General features: G+C 42.6%; 1 protein-coding gene across 6 annotated transcripts in view; it reads right to left on the bottom strand.

Annotated features, from left to right (window-relative positions):
* The window catches only part of ABCA5 (ATP binding cassette subfamily A member 5), a 68,248-nt gene extending 57,062 nt beyond the window's left edge, over nucleotides 1-11,186 (bottom strand). For 3 of the 6 annotated variants that reach the window (XM_057536453.1, XM_057536457.1, XM_007185578.3), the window contains exon 1: nucleotides 10,353-10,809. The gene's annotated coding sequence lies outside the window, so the exon portion shown is untranslated. Of the gene's footprint in view, nucleotides 1-10,352; nucleotides 10,810-10,901; nucleotides 10,927-10,967; nucleotides 11,090-11,164 lie in introns of those variants that run through there. The other 3 variants (XM_057536456.1, XM_057536454.1, XM_057536455.1) reach the window with 3 other exon arrangements.
* Nucleotides 11,187-20,551: the final 9,365 nt, after the last annotated feature.

The following is a 20,551-nucleotide window of genomic DNA, read 5'->3' as shown; positions in this document are numbered from 1 at the left end:
CCCCACACTGTCTCTCCCACCCGGACGGAACGCATGGAACAGCAATGTGAAGATTCTGAAAAGTAAACAGTAGCATGTGAAACAAGGGGGAACCGGAATGCCACTTTTTCTCTTCCAGTGTCCTCTAAACTGGACGCACTGGAAGCGGGCACTGGGACACAGAGGAAGTTCCGGAGGAAGCTCTCTAGTTCTGGCTCGATAGGAAATGGAAGTCTTCTGCTCACGGAGAACGGGGAAACACCCAGTCTTTTATCCTTTTCTACATTCTCTTGTGCCCTTGTCCCCAAGCAACCCCGTTTACAGCAGTGTCAGACTGCAGTGATGAAAGCTGAACCCAGCCAAACTCTCTCCTCTGAGTGGAGCTTCTTCCACAAGGGTCGGGGGACAAACCCCGCCGCTTTCCGCTCTGCCGCCTTCCAGCCACAGGGCCCTGCATGCGGCACATGCAGTCGCCGAAGTGCATGGCCCAGTGGGGCAGGAAAACCCTAGCTTGGCGGCTGGAAGATGGAAGAGAGGAGCCACAGGGAATCCAAAAGCAGCAGGGAGAGCAAATGAAAAGAGGAGCTCAGGGGAGCAACGCAGTGAAGTTGTTTATGAGCTCCTGGACTAACCCCCAATCTGGGTAAACGTGGATCTAATCCTGCTCTGTGCACCAAACACTTGAGGAACTGAATTCACAGACGGACCACTGCCCAGATCCAGATGGGTCACTGGGCGGCACACACGGACAGATCCAATCTGCACTGCAAAGGCTTCTGAAAACTAAACCGAAATTAGAACCACAGTTCAGAGAATGTGGGCAGAAACTGAAGACCTGAACCTAACCAGGTGGACAGCACGCTAAAAGAAGACATCAGTGCTCTCTGTGGGATGGAAACAAAACCCGCAGTCTCACACAACCCAAAATGACTCCGGTAATGAAGCATGTGAAAAATGTCAACTCTACCCACAGGTGCCACTGCCAAGATGACACAGATTTTGAAATTATCTGACGAAAACTTTAAAGCAGCTATTTAAAAAGTGCTCCAGCAAACAATGGCAAGAAAACATTCATTTCATTCTTGAAAACAATGAAACTGTCAGCAAAGAAACAAGACATCAAGCAGCACCAAATAGTAATTTTAGAACAGAAAAACACAGCAACAAATAAACAAAATCCATAGAATGGGTTCAAAAACAGAATGGAGACAACAGAAAAACAGTCAGTAAACTTGATAGATCAAGAGAAGCTACTCAATCTGAACAAAAGAGAGAAAAAAGGTTTTGTTGTTGTTGTTCTTGTTTTAACAATTAACAGTACCTCAGAGAACTGTGAGACGATAACAAACGGTCTAACATTCAAACGATCAGAGACCCAGGAAGACAGAAGTGTGTTAGTGCTGCAAAACATATTTACAGAATTACCGGCTGAAAACTTCCCAGATTTGGCCAGAGATGAAACACCTAAGAGTTTCAAGAAGCTTGATGAAACCCAAACAGGATAAATCGAAGGAAAGCCACACTCAAACACATCGTGATTAAAGTGCTAAAAATTAAAGACAGTGAAAAATCTTGAGAGCAGCCAGAGAATAACCACTGCATCACCTACAGGAATACTGCTTTGAATGAGAGCAAATTTCTCATAAGAAACTCCGTGGCTAAACTGGGTACTCACACACGGCTGGCGGGACTGCAAAGTGGTTTAGCTGCTGAGGAAAACAGTTTGGCAGTTCCCCAAAAGTTAAAGAGTTCCTATGTGATCCCACTATTCCATGGGGACTCAAACAAGTGCACGTTCACGCAGGGTCATAACTGCCAAGACGCAGAAACAGCCCAAATGTCTACCAACAGACGAAGGTAAAGACAAATTGTGGTGTATACGCCCAATGGTTGACTATTTACCGTAAAGAGGAACGCAGTACTGATACACGCTACAACGTGGATGAACCTCCAAAACATTACGTTAAGTGGAAGAAGCCAGACACAGAAGGCCAAATAGGATTCCATTTATGTGAAATTTCCAGAATACACAAATCCACAGAAATGGAATGCAGACTGGTAGCTGCCAGAGGAGAAGGGGAGAAAGTGCTTAATGAGCACAGGGTCTCACTTTGGAGTGACGGAAACAAATTTCACCTCAGTATACTTTTTGAGCTGTACGACCTAAATCACTGCATCTCAGGCCCAGCAGCTCTCTTCCAGGCTAAGCTGACCCTCTGGAGGCCCCTGGGGCCCCTTCTGCGAGTGGACCTCTGCCGAAGCCACGTCGCAGTTCTTCAAAGAGGTTATACGCAAGCAGAAGCCAGCCTGGCCGGGCTCCCGAGTGCACTCTCCGTGGTCCCTGCTCCAACTGGCTCGGCCCCATCACCTAAAAAGGTATCGAGAGGGCAGCTTGGAGGAGACACCAAAAAAGTCCCGCTAAGCCTTCTTCAGAGAGATATCTGTTCCTTGTTTTATATAAACCTATTTGATGGCAGCCACTGGTGTGACCCCCTCTACAACAAGAGCAGTCTGTTCCAAGCTGGCTGACCGTCTCCACCTGGATAAAAAAGCAGGCAACTTTTTAGAGGCAGCTTGTCTTACCCCCCAAAAGGCAATATACATAATTAAAGTTTGGATCAAATAAACATCCTCTCTATATGTACAGAAGAGAGCTTTTTCTTAAATTTAATGATGAGATTTAGACAACTTCCATTCCCTTTGTGCTTTTTTCTATTTTCTCAATTTTCCCATCAATATGTGTTCCTTATATGGTGGGGAAAAAAGTAATTGCACAATTAGACATACTGTAAAAATATTAGATGAGTAAATTAAAAAGAGCAAAATTGCAGCAGCCAAGAAAGGAGGATACACTCAAAATAAATTCTTCCAACAGCCTCATTCCTGTTATATCAGATCCTGCAATGAGTTGGTGATCATCTCTAGGCCGATGAAAGAAAGGAAGAAAGGAAGAAAGGAAGGAAGGAAGGAGGGAGGGTGGAAGGGAGAGACACAGACGGATCACTCTCATTCGAGGATGATTTACTACGAAACAGAGAAACACTAACCAATTTAACAGCAAGAACATTCTCAAGTTATCTGCCAAAACACATTGATTTACCGGGAGCCACTGAATTATTCATTCAGATTGAACGCTGCACGCTTGATGCTTCATTTTTAGAAAAAAGGCCCCTCCTAAAGCAGCTGATGGACTCACAGTATTCTTCCTTCTTTTGAGAACTGCTCCCTGAACTCAGGGTTGAGTCTTTAACGGCCTTGCCTGAAGCCCATGAACCTGTGCACCCACCTCGCCATCCCAACAGACACACCACGACTACCATCACCACAACTACTTCTGAGCGGTAGCACTTAAGTTTTCTCCGGGCAGAGTGGAATTTTTAACTAAGAGACCCAGAGACTGGGAGTCATGGAAACAGATTAATAGAAACATTTAAGAAGGTTCATACATTCTCCGTACTAGGCTTTCCCCTAAGGTTTGATACCTACTGTGCCCAAAACCTGATTCTTCTTCCTTGGACTATGTGAAATGCCCTATTATCTACCCAGTATATTTTATTTTCACTTAAGCTGGCTAGATCAGTTTCTATTTCTCACATCAAAGGACTCAACCAGTGTAACAGTATAATGTGTTCTTAACTCCATGGTTAGAAAACTCCGAAGGATAACAGCGGTTTTCAAAGTGAAGTGTGTGTCAGGAACAAAGGGAAATGTTAAAGACTCACATGCCTCCCTGCCTACTAAGTATACAATTCTACTGACGCTAATGGGAGTGAGTGTGCAGGGCCCAATAAAAAGTGGAGAACCATTGATGTAGTTTTTAAAGTAGCTTTAAAGTCATATTAACAGGGAAATGTCTCTGCAGAAGATGACATACAATGACTAATCAAAGGAGTCACTTCAGTGTCTATTCAGCCTCAGTTTTGTCCTTTCTTCCAAAGCACAAAATCCCTTCTGAAGCAAAAGGTGTTTTCATGCTGTTTTCCTTTTGCCCCTGAGCTCTATTCTAGGTAGATTTTTCTTCCTTATCATTTTTCCTCAGCCAGAATGTCTTCTGTCTCAGCGCAGAAAGAATTCAGGGAGAGGCAGAGTGAGAGGGAAGGAAGAGTTTGTCAGTACAGGACGCTTGTGAGAGATACAAGCCCCCAGGCAAGGGAGTGCCGCCCAGAGAACTCAGTGGTCTACATTTTTATAAGCAAAGGAAAAGTGGGGAGGGGGGAAAAGACCACTTTCTTTTTCATTCTTCAAGTCTTCCACTATTAACTCCTCCTACATGGTGGCGGGGGAGTTTTTGACCCCATATGGCCCAACCGGGATTGTCACGGCGCTATGGAAATGAGCAAAACGGTGGTACTGTTACACATACTATGATACTGTAAATTATTTCAGGTTTTGGTATAATGTCACCTTTCCCCGATATCTCTGCTCTTAGTGCATGCAGACATGTAAGCCCCTTCTCAAGGATCATTAACTTGCCGACTTCACTGGGCAGGATGTGGGTCTCATGCCACCATTGTTTTATTGTTTGGGGGCATGTCTCGTGCTTCTGCTGCTTGGTTCTGTTGTTAAGCAAACCTGCTTTCTTGAGTGATTGTTAACTTACAGGGTCTCCCATACTTTTTCTTTATTTATGATCCCCTAGTGGGATTAACTATTTAATTACCTACTTTGTCTCCCTACTCTGTCCCTGTCAGAATGACCAAAAGAATAAATACACATAAAGCTGAAAATGGTGCCTGGAACATGGCAAGTAATTACACATGTTGATCACTACTGTCTATAAAAGTAGTATAACTAATATCCTCAAGGGATATCATACTCATGAAACAAGGACAAAGCAATTAAGAGAAAGCTGCTAGAGAATTTGGAAATGGAACAGACAGACAGAAATAAAATTCTTGCTAGCTGGGGTGAATGCCAAATCGGTGAGTTAGAATGAAGACTGAGTCAAGGAAATTCCCCCAGAATGGATGGCCAAAGGACAAACGGAAGAAAATGATGACCAGAAAGTATGAACTCTGTTATGAAGTATATAGATGAATCAGTGCTATGAGTCACCTGAACAAACTGATGTTTCTTATATTCATAAGCTCCAGTCTAATCATGTGAAAAATGTTAAATTACAATAACCTTGAACTTCTATCTACTCAAATTATTAAAACAAAACATCTTAAAGAAGAAAAATCAATTGCTTGTTTTCTTCAAGAAAGTAAACACCTGGTTTGGGTGTTTGAAAACTAAAATGAAACATTCTTAACATCGATTCTTCATTAACTTTTAGTTTAATGTTCGTCTAACCAGTAACTTCAAAGCTGTAGACAGGTTTTTATAAACTGACAACAATGAACCTATTTGCCCACCTGGGCACCCACAACCCACATAGTCTAAGCAGGTGCAATTTGAAAAGGGCCGTGAGGAATAAATCAGGCGAGGACGGCTGTGCATCATGATGTGAAGCACTAACTACTGTAAAAGGCTCCTTGCAAACCACAGATGCTGAGGGAAATATTGTGCTGCTTCTTCAAGTGTTGAGACCACAGTGTCTCTGAGAATTAATGGTTGTCCTTTGGGAGAAGACAGAAGGAAAAAGAAAAGAGGGGAGCCTACACCTGCCACTGGTGGGGTGATCATAAAGTCCCCTCTGCTCCCCCCGCCCCACACTACTTTGCAGGGTAGGGAGGGGGGATTTGGGATGGAGGAAGGATATGGGAAGGCAGTGCTTTCTATACTGAAGACCTCTGCCGAAGATAAAGAAACAGCGTCTGAGCTGAAACCAAGCCCTATGGGCGGGGCAGTGAGGTTTCCTGAAAGAAAGGTGGAAATCCACCCCGCAGAGGTGACATGAAAGTGGCTCTTCTGACTCAAGTGCACAGCTGAAAACAGGGCTGAAAAGTTAGAAATGAGGCATGGCCAGCAAGGGGACATCTGTAAAAAGTTTAACTTGTCCTGTGCCTTTTCCTGGACCAAAAGAAAACCCATATTTAGCATAAAGCTCTAAATTTCCTCTTTCTACACTATAATTCCCCTTAATTATCCCAAACGTTATAGCCTTATGTGGTGAGATTCAAAAGGACAAAAGGAAAAGGCAGTAAAGGATGCTTGGCCTGCCCCGCATTTAACATTGGCTGTAAGTGGGAAGAGAATCATACAGTCAACATCCAGGGGGAGTTTACTCACAAGTAACAGAGTTCACACAAGCCCAGGGCGCTGTAAATAGAGACGACCAGACAACCGTAAAAAAGCAGCTTTTTGAGCAGACAACACATGTACGACCTTCTCTTTTGCAACGTATATTAGAAGACCACCCTTGAAAGCACAAGTTAACAACTTAAGTACAATAAAACTTCTAATGGCATATTTTAAACAAATCGTTACTTTTTGGAAAACTTATAATACTTGATACAGTTCCAAAGTCTCACCAAGGCAGTACCTTTAAAATTCTTTAACAAAGCCAATTCTTAACTGCTCAAGAACTATGACAAAGACATAGAAATAAGGGTACAAAATTATTTTTAAGAATCTTTAAAGTTTCTTTCCATTGCTCCACAGCATATCTGGGGAATGCGTTGTTTGTTATAGAGCTTTAAATAATAATTAGTTTTATGCACCTAGTATCACTGAAGGTTTAATTAAATATTTAACTTTCTGTTGGAGGAAGGAGGGAATGAAAAGTGCTCACTGAACTGAGAAAGCACCTTGTGACCGAAAAACAAAACGAGGCAGGCAGCCCCACGTAATCAATGGATCAGTTTATCACAGGGTAACTCACAGGGTGGGCTCGGGATCGGGCGACAACGACCTGCACGCGTTAGCAGCTGCACCCCACACCGGCGGGGGCCGCTGGGACAACTTTATAGCTAACCTAGAGTATGGAGGCAGGTGCTTGGAAACGGGACGTGCACTCCTAAGTCAAAATTCATGAATGGGTCATGAGTCTCGTGGGCGCCGGGAATATACATCATCATTGTTTGGGGACTAACGGAGCATAGAGGCCACCTGATCCTAATGATTATTAAAACAGTTTCTATTAACTGCAAAGCCTTGACAACAGAAAAGTGACTTACTGCACAGTTCAGTCCTGGGTAGGGTGGGTGAAAGGACAGGGTAAACTGTAAGAGCCCAAGATGGCGTCAGTGATGCTAACAGCCATATATCCATACTTTTCCTAGATAAAAATAATTCACATGAAATCTAATAAATTGCAAGAAAACGGAAAGCCCACTAAAGCCCATCTTCCTTTTCTCATGCATTAATAGTTGACTTAAAGACTAAATTTACATAACCCAAAATTCAGTATCAGAAATTCACTACTGTATTAAAGAAACATTACTATATGTGCTACGAAATATATTTCACCTTTCTCAAAGCAGTAAAAATGTGCATGACCTTTAGAAATAACTGTCAGAAAAAATTATCTGGAATGTATTAATTTTAGTTCTGAGAGGAACAGATTAAGATTATATCCTGTAAAACAAAGGAATTGAGCCATCCGAATGTTCACAGCCATCCTGGCAAAAGATGTGGTCAGTCACCTTAGCAAGTTCGAAAAGATTCTTGGAAAGGATCTTAGCTGAAAGTGTCCCCAACAGAGGACTATTAGAGGTGACCTCTGATCCACTCAAGCAGAGCTGATTATTCCTCCTTTGTTCCAATAAATAAACTGCAATTGCAGTTACCATACTGTGCCATCACGATTTGCTTACATCTTAATCTTGAACTTGACCATGAAATCCGCGACAAAAAAGACTGCCTTCTTTATCTTTGCTTCTCTACCACCCATGGTAATACTAAAACCAGTATCATCTTACCGCAAGTTCCGTTATCCAGATTTGCTGGTGTCTTTATAGATCAAAGTTCTGTAACGGAGGCCGAGGGGCTTAAATCCAGCCCACAGCCTGTTTTGTACAGCCCAGTAGTTAGGAATGTTTTTCACATTTTTAAATGGGGGGGAAAATCTCAAAGAATAACAATATTTTGTGACATGTAAAAATTATAGGAAGCTCAAATCTCGAGACCAGAAATAAAGTGTTCTTGGAGCAGAGCCATGCTCAGTTGTTTCTGTGCTGCCTGTGACTGCTTTGTGCTACAACGGCAGAGTTCAGTAATCAAGACAGAGACCATGTGGTCCACAAAATCTAAAACATTTACTATCTGGCTCTTCACAGGAAAAGCTTGCTGACCACCGTTACAGACAAAAGGAGGAAGAAAGAAGAAAAGCGGCATAGTCATTAAACATTTACTGAGGGATTTATGCACCAAACATTTTTTTTAAAAAAAACAAAATGGAGTTAGACACTGTCACTGACTTTGCAGATAGATAAAATTTAATATAATGTGATAAGTGCAACTGGGGGAAAGAGTCTGGGAAAGAGTGGAATGCAAATTCCAGGCAGGGAAAAAGAATGGAAGAACTAGACTCCCCAAAGGGGCTTGACTTGTGTAAAGAACAGGGAAACCTGCAATGAGGCAGAGGCTCGGGCAAAGTGAATTGGGGCAAAAAGGGCAGGTGTACCCTCTAGATGACACTGTTAGGACAGGCCCTGGAAACAGGTTGTCAAATACCTTGTATGCAAAGTTAGACTAGACATCTTTATTTTGTGTACCCATACTTCCTTGACTGCACTTTTCATACCTAAGAATAATTGTTTAATTGCCTGGCAGTCCCGTATTTCACTAGTCCTTTCACTCTCCTGATCCCCAAACCCCCAAAGCTTCCACCCACAGCATCGCCCTCAAATGATGATGACCTTGACCCCCACTTCACTGAGAAACTGAAGCCATCAGGAGAAATGTCCAAAACGTTCCACTACCCCTTCTATCCACCTACCTACAGCTGCATCAGAGGGAATGTTATACATTTCAACAAGGTGCCACTGCGGCCTAAACCGAAGACTTTGTTTCCACTAGAACTCTGAGCGATAAAAGCTAAATGGAATCTGGTATCAACGATACCTTTAAGATTTATTTTTTAGAAGAAGAGGTTAAGAACATTTTGGCAGATGACTTGAAAGAAGTTCCTGCCCAGCTACACACATCACTGGCTTCTCAACTAATAAAACAAAAGCACTATTGGGACTTCCCTGGTGGCGCAGTGGTTAAGAATCCACCTCCCAATACAGCGGATGCGGGTTCAATCCCTGGTCAGGGAACTAGATCCAACATGCATGCCACAACTAAGAGTTCGCACGTCACAACTAAGGAGCATGTGTGCCACAACTAAAGGAGCTAGTGAGCTGCAACTAAGGAGCCTGCCTACCTCAACTAAGACCCAGCACAACCAGAAATAAATTAAAAAAAAAAAAGGCACTATTAAAATCAAGCCTTTTACAGGAATTCCATGGTGGTCCAGTGGTTAGGACTCAGCACTCTCACTGCTGAGGGCCAGGTTCAATCCCTGGTCGGGGAACTAAGATCTCACGAGCAGTGCAGCACAGTCAAAAAAAGAAATCAAGCCTTTTAACTTAACAGGGGATAAATTATAAATGTTCTCTTCTTCTCTAGTGTTTTAAAATTTACTGAAGGTAGAATAATAATACAAGAAAATAATAACTGTCAATATGATTTAACCTAAATTTTATGACAGTATTTCTTGCTGAATGGGAAAATAATGCAATGGTACCCACATGACAAGTTATCCAATACCTTTTCTTATATATAACAGGTTCCTAAAAATTTGTGCTTAAAACTATTCTAGTCCGATTAATTCACACACTAGCAAAGATTCCAGTTTATGAGAATACTACGAAATTCTTTTATGCAATCATCTTCTCAAGCTCAAGGGCAGAGATTACAAATCGTATTCATCTTGGCATTCTTGGCACATAGCTTAGCATCTAGAATATAAAAGACACTCAAATAAACCTGTAATGTATTAATAAACTTGCTTTGACCCTGAATGCAAGATTTCCCTATACTGAATCCTGTTTGAAGGAAAGTACACTTAAACAGCACATATTCCAGGATTAATGCCTTACTAGTTAGCTTTTAACCCAAATACCCCCAAGAGCCCTAACTGCCCTAATAATGTTCTCTTGCACGGAGTCTTCCCTAAAAATATAATGTAACATCGCTCTCTGGATAGAAGCAAAATATAGTGCATCAAGGACGAGTCTGGCATCCCTGGGTTGGAATCTCAGCCCTTTTGGCTAGTTGGGACCGCAATAAGTGACTTAACTTTCTTGGGAAGCGTTTTCCACATCTGCCCAATAGAATAAGACCCCTCCGACCTCCAAAGGATGCTGGCAAGACTGAATGAGATAACACTGAACCTGGCTCACGGTTCGGAGTCCAACATACGCTCCTTTTCTCCCCTTCTGTTACTGCACAACGTCCTCGATGGAAAGTAAACGTGATTGCCTTTATTCTTTCAGACTTACTAATTTAGAAACGTCTGTCCAAGCCTTGGGAGCCCAGGAGCAACCCTCCTGCAGCTATTAGCGCCGGCAGCCTCCCGAGCTTTCGCGTCTGCTGTAGTATCAATACTTCCACGCCTGGAGCCTTGCGTTTCAGGAATCAGGGCATCTCCCCCCAAAACCGTGCCCCGAGCTCTGCGCATCTCTCCCGAACTCCTCCTAACGCGCAGAGTGAGGGGCAGCCCGAAGCCCCCAAGGGAACCCGCGCTCGGGGCCAGGTGTTCAGAGGGAATTTCCTTCCCAGCATCTCCGCCCTCCGCAACGGCGCCCTGAGCATGGAGACCACCCCGGCCAACCCAAGGCGGGGGTCCCGCGGCGACTCCGGCATCCGCACCCCGACACCCCGGGGGCGAACAGCATCCTCCTCCACCGGACGCGCCGCAACCTCGGGGACCCTCCTGCCCCCCAGCCGCCGGCTCGGCCCCCTCCGAGCCCCGCTGCACTCCGCGCCCCAGACCCCCCGGCCGCACCCACCGCCCCTCCCCCGCCGGCCGCCCCTCCTCGACCCCTCACCCCCTCCCAGGGGTGACAGCCACCCCGGCGGGCCTCACACCCCGCAGCCCTGGGCGACCGCGTCACCTCAGGGCCGGGCCGCAGCGCCGACAGGCCGAGACGCGCGGAGTCTGCGGGGACCACAGCTCGGAACAGTGTCCGAGAGGGCGGCCGCGCGCGCGCCCCCGACGCCGCAGGACCGCGAGGGGAGGGGCGGAGAGGGGAGGGGCGGAGAGGGGAGGGCGCAGCGCCGGAAGCCGCGCTCCGCCCCGCGCAGGACGCACCTGAGGGCGGGGCTCCCCGAGGACGCAGCCCGCGGACGGGCGCGCTCCCGCCGCTCGGCCCCGCGCATCCCGGCGCAGGCGCGGCGAGCGACCCTGGGGGCGGGGCTGCGAGGGGGCGGGGCTGCGAGGGGCGGGGCTGCGAGGGGCGGGGCTGCGAGGGGCGGGATCCCTGGGTCCGCCTGGCCGCCCGTCTCTGCAGCGCGGCCTCGTGGCTCAGCCCCAGGGCACCTGGCGCCTCGGATCTGCCTGCTTCGTGGGGACCTCGCCCTTCTCCCCCCGGGACACAGGCAGAAACAACGGGCTTGAAGTCAGGGACTCCGGTTTGAGTCCAAACTCTGCAGTATCCTGGCGTGTGACCTTGGTCCGCCGCCCCATCCTTATCTGCCTCCTGCGTCATACCCACTAAGAATCCTTTCTTCTCTGCCTCTCGGCTTTTGAGCGGTCCCCTCCCAGGTCTGCATTCCGCAGCCCCTTCTCCTTCCCGCCGCCCCGTGTGGGGTGCAGTGTCCTCGTGCCATCAGACCCTGACCTAGGACATGTGGACATTAAGGATGCTTTAGATTCCGAAATGTCCTCCTGAGAGTCTGGGATGTGGCAGATCCTGAATCTTCCAAATGGCCTGAGACATACCGCATCTGTGGGAGATTCTATACCGCACTTATTTTTGCTAAAAATGTAAACTGGTGTTCTGAGTTTTACTGCCCAAAGTGACCTAAATGGTGGTCAGAGTTATTGCAAAGGAAGAAAAGCTCACAACAGATTTTTACTCTCCAGATTTCTGTATGGTCACATTTCTTTGCACAGTTTTTTTACTTTTGGGGAATTTAACTATTTTAAGACCTTAAAAATTCCGTTGATCCTGTATACATTGTGTATTTTTATTTTTTTTCACTTATCTTAGTTTTTCTGCTTCTTAAATTTAAACCAAATCTCTCCAACAGTCACTCTAAGTTCTACCAAAAAAAACAACAACAAGGAAACGTGTTATTTCTCCTACTGAATATGGATTAAACAGGAAATTCAAAGAGCTTTAGCGGAATCCATGATTAAAAATCCGGCAGTGAGGGCTTCCCTGGTGGCGCAGTGGTTGAGAATCTGCCTGCCAATGAGGGGACACGGGTTCGAGCCCTGGTCTGGGAAGATCCCACATGCCGCGGAGCAACTGGGCCCGTGAGCCACAACTACTGAGCCTGCGCGTCTGGAGCCTGTGCTCCGCAACAAGAGAGGCCGCGATAGTGAGAGGCCCACGCACCGCGATGAAGAGCGGCCCCCGCTCGCCGCAACTGGAGAAAGCCCTCGCACAGAAACGAAGACCCAACACAACCAAAAATAAATAAATAAATAGGAAAAAAAAAAAAATCTGGCAGTGAGAGTCAGGGGAAGGGAGACAATGTTCTAGGAATTACATCAGAAAACTGAAGAAGGCAAGTAGTGAAAACTATACATGATGTATTTTTTTCTCTTTTGGAATATCTAAGACATTTTAGTTACAAGTTCAGAAGAATGCATTCTTAATGGCCTAGGATTTGTGGGCACGTAAATAAATGGAGGTCAAAAATAAATCTACTTGTGAAAATGTTACTGAAATATACATTCACCCCAATTCTCCGATTGTACTTCTCACTAGTTGCCTCAACCGCTTTAACTTCAAAAGTCTATGCATCATTTCTACCACTATTCTAGACATTTGTTTCCTGAGTTTCTTATCCTTGCAATGTTCTCTGTCATTCAGTCTGCCTATACTTCTGCTCTTACTTCAGGATAACATGACCAAAACCAAAAAAAAACTCATCACCCCAGACAAAATGATCTCACTTTCCTCTCAACTGCACACATGCTACCATCTTGTTCACGTCATTTTACTTATATACTCTCTTCAATCATATTGTAAGTAGTCTGAGATTAAGAGCTTTTTCTTATACCAATTTAAATTTCCAGGTCTTGTGCATCATAATGGTGTACAGTAAATGCTGTGGGTAACACTGCTGATGAGAAAACACATGTACAGCAGTATGTAAACACTGTCATTATTATCCCCCCAAAAGGTCACCATGCACTGAACAAAATCTACCTAATAAAAGAAAGATTTTAAATTCTTCTTATGGATGGATGACAAAGTTATGAAAATACAGTTTGTGGAATCATATTAACAGAGAGAATACTAAATAAGACCTTTTTTTAAATATTTTAATTGAGGAGCCTTTATTATTCACATCACAAACACTAAAAATAAATTATTCAGAAAGTAATAAGACCTTTTTAATAAAAAGACTGCTGCAAAGTGATGAACTGGCCATGACATGTTTTACTGTATCTTTGAGCCAGCTACTTAGCAGACTGCATGTACCTTGTGAACAGTTTAGCCACAGAATCTCGATCTAAATTTCCATAGTTACCAGGTCCCGGTACTAAATAGGCAGCTGCAGGAAAGATGTTCCTTTCCAAGCTTCTGTGTCTAGGAAAAAGTAAACAAGCTATACTGCTTGGTTGTCATGGTGGCAACCCAAATCCCCATATCCAATTAATACATTTCTAGACAAATAAATCACATGGGAACACACAGACCATAGAAGTCGTAGATCGAGATGTAACAAGTTGCCTAGTTGAACAAAATAAACGAGGACGCACCAGAATTTTCACAGTATTTAACGTAGAGAAAGAATTTGTCTTGCTTGCTACTCTAAATGCCAACCTACATCCTAACCTCCTGCTGGCCAACAATGGATTCTATTTGTGTTGCTTTTTTACTTCCTAGAGACCAAAGCCTTACTTCATGGCTTTCTGATGCTATTTTATCCAAAACTAAGAGCAAAATTGCTAAGTTGTTAGGGCATGGTTTTTCTGCAGCCAAATCAGTACATTATTTTGCATGATTATCAATACACTGAAAATTACATAAACCACTTTTAAAATCTGTAACTATTAAACACTATTTATTATTATTTGTTTTTCAGCATTTACCATTTCTACAAGCTGAAAACATATGCCAAGACAGTGATGCGGTCCCTAAATTTAGTGTTTAAATGAGGTGTAACTTCAAAGAAGCTCAACTGCCGCCTTGTTCCAGGATAAGGCGAGACAAATCAAGCAACGCAGCCTCGACTGGCAAAGCTGAAAGAGCATCTCATGTCTTTAACGATAGATTTCCAAGCTACCACCTCAAATGTGGCTGAGATTGTTAATACATGGCTTAGGGAAATGATTAATAATTGGTGGAAGGTTGGAGAAGGGAATGACTTCCAAAGGTACTTTTAGTTTGTTTGGCGTTTAACGCTGCTGCTACTACTAATTATTACTACTGTTTTCATTACCCTAAAAAGAATTTCAAGTATTATATTCTTTCTTTGTGTTTCCCCAAATGGAAAAATTACTCAAGGAGATTAATATTTGAAGAAGGTCTAGCCAAATTTGATATTTAAAAACTCAACCAACCAACAAATGTCTATGGAGTTCCTAGTAGTCTTGCTTAGCAAGAAGCCCCACTGTGCAGGGGAACCAAAAAAAGGTCAAGAAATCAACAATTATTCTAAGACCACAAAATAATAATAATAATTAAAGAGCATCTAATGGAAGATAATACCTGTTCCACTGTTAAACTATGTGCTGCAAACTATAAAGTACCACAGAGAATTCATTGAGGTCTAGAGTTACCAGGTACCTTCAGGAGGGAAAGACAGGGAGGGTGCTTTAACCAGAGTGGAGAATGTATCAGAGAGCACAGAGAAATAAGCCTGCATGGGTTTTTATAAACACAGGATTATCAATTTGCCTAAGAGAATAACAGACAGGCTGAAAAAAGAGACGACTTAATCTGTGTGTTCTTTCCTTCTTCACTAAGGAACACGAACTTGAAAGTGGTAAAGGCAAAACAACATAGGAAGAGAGCTGAAACTCGAGATGGCTGAGGAGACGGTACGCAAACACCTATCTATTTCAAATAAGTTCATGTTTCTGGGCACAAATTACATCCCACAGCTGTTTACAGGTAACCTAAGACCTACTGCATTGCTGGTAAGTTCAGAGAAACTGTAAAAAATGAAAAAGATAATAGATCACCTGTTTTTTAAAAAAAATGGTTAAAAGACACTGAAAACTTTAGAACAGAAAAGTAAAACTCCAGAGTCCATCATTCCATATATTTTATGAACGTTTAGAAGAGAGGTCGGTGGTCACTAAGAACCAGAATCACTAAACTAAGGATGTCATGCTATATACTATACTTCTTTTTTAATCTTTGAATTAAAAATGGGAATTATATAGTCATGATAGAAATTAATTTCAGCAAAGCATTTAATCTGGCCCTCCATGATGTTTGTGGATGAGACTCTAAAATAAGGGCTTGACATAATAATAATTAGGTAAACTCAAAGCTGGGTAACTGTAGCCAAATTTTTGTTGATAATCTTTCATAACTTACATAGGTTAGGATATAGAAATCATTTTCTGGTCAAATCAGAGTATGAAACAAAACCTATATAGCATAGAAGATACGACTGAAGACAGAACCAGGAAACAAAATTCATTTTAACAATTTGAACTCTGAGCTAAGACGTAAAAGATACAATTTAACAGAAATATATAACAACCCCTACATGTGTTCAAGTTGGAAAGAAAACTGCAGAAATACAGAATAGGCTAGGTCCTGGTGGTAGCCACGGAAACAGCATCCAGAGGTTTTAGTGTCTGCCCAGATCAACAGGAGTTACTAGCCCACTCAGGTAGCTGATGGTCATACCTCTAACACTTCCATTTGAAAACACTATGCCCACAAGCACCTACCCCTTGCTTTCCTTTGGGGATCCCTTTGCCAGGATTCCCCTTAGAATTCACTGTTCCCCTGGAATAGGCAGAATAATGCCACCGTGCATCCAAAGATATCCACGTCCTGATCCCCGGAACCTGTGAATATGTTACTTTACATGGAAAAAGAGGATTATGTTTGCTAATCAGCTGGCCTTAAGACAGGGAGATTCTCCTGGATCATCCGGATGGGCCCAGAGTAATCCCAAGGACCCTTAAAAGTAGAAGAGGAGGGCGAAGAGGTCGTCAGCAGGTTGTGCCCTGAGGTCTGCCCACCACTGCTGGCTGTGAAGCGGCAGGAAGGAATGGAAAAGGTCAGGACGCTGATTCTACCCCAGAGCCTCCGGAAGGGATCGCAGCCTTGCCAACACCGTGGTTTTATCCCAGAGTGAACTTTGTGTTGGACTGCTGACCTACAAGGACTATAACGTAATACATTTGTGTTGTTCTAAGTCACTAAGTTTGTGCAATTTGTTAGAGCAGCAATAAAAAAATAATACACCCCTTATAGTTTCATCCTCTGCAAGGTGGCCCTGTGATTACGTAGCATCCAAACGTCCTTTATTTTCTTCTCTCCCTCTAGGTAAGCAACATGGTGACAACGAAGGGACGATCAATATTACTTAGTGCGGATTCAAAAACGTAGTAACTGATGTAACTCTGTAATATGGCTAGCCTCTATAATCATGAGTTTTCTCATTTGTAAAAAAGACTTTTGAAATATCTGCCTCCTTTGACTCTCTGGGTGGCTTCAAGGAGTTTATGAGATGAGGTGGTGAAAGAATAAAAGTGCCAACTATTAAACACACATGATGTGCTACACACTGGTCCATAGGCTTTATATGCAGCCTTTTGTTTAATCTCTACAGTAACACCATGAGCTATTTTCCTCTATTTAAAAATATTTAGTGCTTAACTATTTTTTTTAACATCTTTATTGGAGTATAATTGCTTTACAATGGTGTGTTAGTTTTTAACTATTTTTAAAATACTTAAGTATTTACTATTTCAAGTAGTATCTTAAAAACTATTTTTCCCCCACCAAGGTAGAGAGTAGCTAAGGACTCTGAAAATCATAAAGCACCAGAGATGACAAGTAAATGGACTTCATGTGCAGAATCAACATACAATGAAGAAAAAAAGTTTTTCTTCTACTAGTAATTTTCCTGAAAATATTTTCTTTTTTCGTTTAAGCTTTACTGATATTAACTTTCAATATGTGTTCCTTGGACATTTCTTTCACAGTTATTCTCTTCATTTATCTGTCCCTTAATTTTGTAAATAATATATGTGGGGTGCCTGTTAGATGGCAGGTACTACCCTAAGCATTACGGATAGAAAAGTAAACACCAATAGCACGGTACCAGCTGTTGAGGAGTTTAAACTGTAATGAGGTCTACAGACAAAACCGGGAAGTGACAGTGCAGTGTGGTCACGGCATCGTGGAGATGGCGGTCGCTAGGCAGACATTAAGTGATTCATCTAATCCAGACCTGAGAAGTCAAGGAACACTGTCCAGAGGAAGTCACATCTAAATTAAGATCTGAAGGCAAAGCAGGAGTTAGGCACGGGGGAGAAGAGAATATTCTGGTCGAATACCGTTAACTCCAATATTTCAGCCTCTTCCTCATTTACGTGGACTTGCCTTTTCTTGACTCTCTAGAAACTCAACTAGATCCTGCTTTAAGGTTCATTCCAAAATACAATTTGATGTTAAGTCCCTGATGTGAAATTTTCAAAGGTTTCATGTTTAAGAAGTCCTTGGTCTATAATCCATTTTTATCTGATCCAATATTTTCTTAAATCAATGATAAAAGTTGTTTGAGACTACTTGATTTCCCGGTCCAGTTAGAGTATGGCCCACTTTTATTAGCTAATCATTATATAAACAAGTGAAAAATAAATGTTTTCTATATCGATTTTCATTCCAGTGCTTACCTTCTTTGGCCACTAGATGGAGCTTGTATGCCTGAGAGACGAAAATGCTGATTCAGTTTACCTCGGAAACTAGTGAAACTAAGCTATCAGGACATTGAGAAGAGGAAGCCACTCAAACGAAATTTTAAGTGATCCTGGTTCTTAAGTTTATCCTTAAAAGGTAAAACCAACATCCTCCTTTCCTTTTAGATAAATAGGACAGTAAGAAACTTTAAATTAAATTAAATTAGTGCCCATCTTGTACCACCTCATCCTGACCCAAGCTTTATTTCCATTTCTTTTATTTTGACATTCTAATAATACTGTCTTCTAACATCCTAACCTGGCAAATTGCACTACTTGCTGTTCCTCATTTATGCCCTCCACTCTCCCATCTCCTTATCTAAACGGATGCTTTTCTCTCAACCTGGAAGACTCACTTCCTCTCTTCCAATACTTCCCCCTCCATTATTATTGATACTTTTAGAAATCCCACTCATTATTCAAGACACATTTCAACTAGCACCTCCCCCATGAAACTCTTCCTGTTACTACTGCAAGAAAATGCTTTCTTTCCATTCCCTTTTCCTTCTTTTAACGAGCTTACTATTTTGTTTAATAATAAATGTAGCATGCATTATTGCAAAGCGATATGCATCTCTCTAGCACGTAAAGATTTTCTGCCTTATGATTATTTATGAACATTTCTTCATCTCTGTACTGTATAATGTTTGCCTCTTGAGTGCAGAGACTATCTTAGTCATCTTTATGTTTCCTGAAATATTTAGCACAATATTATTTATTGAGTTGATTTGAATAATATCCATACGTTGTTGCCAAAAACTCTAAGAATCAGAAGTGAGATGATGATTCTTCGTGATAGCCTCTTGAATAAATTGGATGAAGTTCGTTTAGCAAGACCTGTGGAACCAAATCGTCTTTCTACCTAGAAATGACGGTCGTGGCATGAGACTCCAAATTTATAGAAATGACAGGTACAGTGTAACTATTTTAAAATATAAAACTGATCTCAAAATAGAGAAAGCAAAAGCTTCAGATGGCAGAAATAAAGGTGAAATTCAAAGTCACAGTAGTAAGATCCAGGAATTGAGGTTTTAACCCAGTGCAGATGTGGCCCTAGAGCCACTTAATGAGAAGCTGAACTGAAATACCTGTGTAAATGAGGACCCTGAAGAGATTTTCACTTTCTGAAGGCTCAGGAAGTTGCCAAGCTTATCCTCTGCTCAGCAGTCTCAGCTGAGTAGGGAAGGTAATGGTTCCCATAGAAATTCAAAGTCCTAGTCTGTGAGAGTGCAATTTTACACGTTGGGGGAAACTAAATGAGTATTGGTTGGAATAATAATGCATTCTAACCCAGAAAATTAAAACATCGTAACATGAAAGAAGGAGAGGTTACAGTTGAAACATTTTGTGTTCCTAAATTATGGTTTTTCTGAGAGGAGGCTACAATCAATCATTGATTAATTTCGGACATCGTAAAATCAAGTATGCATGTTAAAAATGTGTAATCACCTGTCATGTGTGTTTGCTGCAACATTTAAGAACATTCAATTCTGTAATAGAAAATGAAAGAAAGAAACAATGAACAGATACATAGATATGTTGCTATAGATAAAGAAAGGAGACTATATGGATACTGAACATACAGACAGAAAGGGATGGGAGGACCAGGTTAGCACATTCGTGAGACATACAAGACACCAAAACTTCATGAGGATTTACTTTGGCCCCGTGTGCCCTCTGCTGAAGCCAGTTAGATAAAATCCACGGATGCTCAGCAAGTTACCAGGGTGGAGTTACAGCTCTAGCCAGGCATCCCAGGCCCTGAGTCTGGTAGAGAAAGTATGAACAGGCTCCAGACACCTTCCATCTGTTCACCCTCAATGCTGGTCCTCACAGCCACAAGGTCAGAGGGGAAGGCTGGTGCAGAAACAGGGGGGTCGGGACACACGAACATCTCCCTCTACAGGCTTCAGGTAACTCGGTCCTTCCATCTCAACTGCAGCCTTTCCTAAGAATACGATTAACCTTACTCCCTCTCTTTTCCCTTGCCTCTTGTCAACAAACCATGTGATTTCAGCATCTTAATTTGTTCTGTGAGCCTTTCCAAGTTAACCCCTTGGTAGTGGCCTTGGAAGCTACCATTGCATCACAATAATTCCCCACTGACATACCACTAAGAAGTAGAGATAAACATATAACTCATAAATAAAGAAGGGAGGAAAAGGGAAAGAAAAAGAATCACTCAAACAGAAGGCAAGAAAGGACTAAAGGGAATTAAGAAATGATATTTATAAAATTAGATTTGATTACCTTCTCCTCTATTTCAAGAATGGACAACCAGTTTTTCATCACATGCTGACTCACGTGGCTCAGTAGTGGCTGAAGAGGACACCAGGTTAAGAAGGAGTCTAAAACCAATCCTCTTAGTGAAGAAAGAGTACCCTCATCTGTTAGCAGTCTGCTAAAAGGCACTGTAAACGAGAAGAAATAATATGACAAGCACATATTTGCCTTTCCTGGTCCAGGTTTTTGAAGCTTAAAAATATCACCACCAGTTCCTAGGGCTTTCAACAACTCAATTATATTTTCTTTTAGTGTTTTTTTTTTTTTTCAGGTGGTGCTCTTACACTCAATTCTTGTACCTAT

This window comes from Balaenoptera acutorostrata, chromosome 20 (assembly GCF_949987535.1).
Source record: "Balaenoptera acutorostrata chromosome 20, mBalAcu1.1, whole genome shotgun sequence".
NCBI classification, from domain to species: Eukaryota; Metazoa; Chordata; class Mammalia; order Artiodactyla; family Balaenopteridae; genus Balaenoptera; species Balaenoptera acutorostrata.
This window is presented reverse-complemented; position numbering and strand designations above follow the sequence as displayed.